The sequence below is a fragment of the Palaemon carinicauda genome, chromosome 7, assembly GCF_036898095.1.
Source record: "Palaemon carinicauda isolate YSFRI2023 chromosome 7, ASM3689809v2, whole genome shotgun sequence".
NCBI classification, from domain to species: domain Eukaryota; kingdom Metazoa; phylum Arthropoda; class Malacostraca; order Decapoda; family Palaemonidae; genus Palaemon; species Palaemon carinicauda.
The window spans coordinates 135,496,614-135,498,865 of record NC_090731.1 but is presented as its reverse complement, the minus strand read 5'-3'; positions in this window follow the sequence as shown (position 1 = coordinate 135,498,865).

Here is a 2,252-nt window from a genome sequence, read left to right as displayed (position 1 = left end):
TCTAATGATTTATTATATGAATATAATTTTAACACCATTAAAAGATAGTGAGTAGGTTGGCCAAGACACCCGCCACCTATTGAAATACTACCGATAGGGTTATTGGGTCCTTTAATTAGCCAGATATTACTACATTGGATCCCTCTCTCTGGTTACGGCTCATTTGTTCTTTGCTTACTCAAACACCAGGTAGTTTGGCCTATACTTTTCACATCGTCATATATCCTCTCACACCTAACATTACTGAGATTGTCAAACAATTCTTCACTCTAGGGGTAAACTACTGTATTGTAATTTGTCTGTGGCTACTTTTATCGTGACAAGGGTAGAAGCGATTGTTTAGGTATGTTAAGCAGCTATTTCACAAGAAAGAAACTCCAAAATCAAACCATACTCTGTAATGCTATTCCTTTTTTCATCTCTCACTCTTTTGCACTGATAACAGAATAACCTATTTAAGCTTGCCATCGCATGTTCACATTGTTTGAATTTTTGTGCTATTGTTGTCCTCAATTGTTTGTATAAAGACACACATTCACGTCGCCTCTTTGTTAGTACCTAACAGCTATATTGTGATAACATTGATGGCGATGATATTGATGGTGATGGTGATTTAGAAGGTGATAGGGATGGTGACTCATGAGTGAGAAATATCCTTGTCACTGTTGAGCCTCCTGTTTTGTTTCTTACAAAGAGCTATTTCTTCCTCTCCTGCAGATCAGTGCTTGATCCCTGATAGTGGGTGGTATATAGAAACAAAAGTGTAATAGCTGTATAGGTAGTGTGTTGGCCAGGGCACTAGCCACCCGCTGAGATACTACTGCTTGAGAGTTATGGGGTCTTTTGTCTGGCCTGACAGCACTACATTCGATCTTTATCTCTGTTTATGGCTCATTTCCCCTTTGCCTACACACACACATACACACACGCGCGCACGCGCGCACAGCGAATAATCTAGCCTATTCTTTACACATTCTCCTCTGTCCACATACACCTGACAAAACTGATATTACCAAAAAATTCTTCTTCACCAAAGGGGTTACTGCACTATAATTGTTCAGTGGTCACTTTCTTCTTGTTATGGGTAGAAGAGACTCTTTAGCTATGGTAAGCAGCTCTTCTAGGAGAAGGACACTCTAAAATCAAACCATTGTTCTCTAGTCATGGGTAGTGCGATAGCCTCTGTACCATGGTCTTCCACTGTCTTGGGTTAGAGTTCTCTTGCTTGAGGGTACACTCGGGAACGCTGTTCTGTCTGGTTTCTCTTCCTCTTATTTTGTTAAAGTTTTTGTAGTTTAGATATTAGATACTCTTCTCAAATTTGTTACTCTTCTCAAATTTGTATTCTTCCTTGTTTCCTTTCCTCACTCGGCTATTTTCCCTGTTGGAGCTCTTGGGCTTATAGCATCCTGCTTTCTCAACTAGGGTTTTAGCTTAGCAAGTATTATTAATAATAACTATTATTGGATCTTACATGAAAAAAGTGAAAGGTATCACAAAACGAGAGTTTCTGGGCACTTCTTTATAAACCACATAGGCACCACTCATCAATCAGGGACCAATCACGAAGAGAACATCAACTACTGCCAGGGAGAACATATTCATTTGACCACTTCAATGAATAACCTTCACCTAACAACAATGGAGGCAATTTTTGAGCACCATCTTAAACCAAACCTAAGGAGAACAACGCAAGAGCTATCTCGTCTTTACGATTTAATTCAGGGTTTAAATCGGTGATGCTCTGAATTTTATTTTTAATTGTATTTCAATATTTTCTATTTTCTATTGCAGAATTTCTTATCAAATAGTCTCATAATATCTGTTCTAACCATGCAATAAATTTATTATGAATGTTTTTAATTCATATGGCTATTGCGTGTGTGTATATATGTGTGTGTACAAACATAATTCATGCATATTGAAGAATAACCTTAACAGTCTGATTGTAAAAGAATGATAGATAATTCAAGACAATAAGTTTAAAAAATCGTATTAAACTTTGTTCATGTGTTCTGTTCAAATCTTTACAATATATTTGAAAGTAACACTCGCTACGTTTCATATGATACTACTTATAAAATCTCAAAAAATCAATAAAATTTTAGCCAGCCCTACATAACAGCTTAGGAAAATTACAGTATATTTAATTCATTAATTCTAACGAAAGACATATCTTATAAAGTGAAGATATATATAGGAAAAGAAATTGTGAGTTATTGTAATTTTTACTTTTTATTCAAATGCTTTGA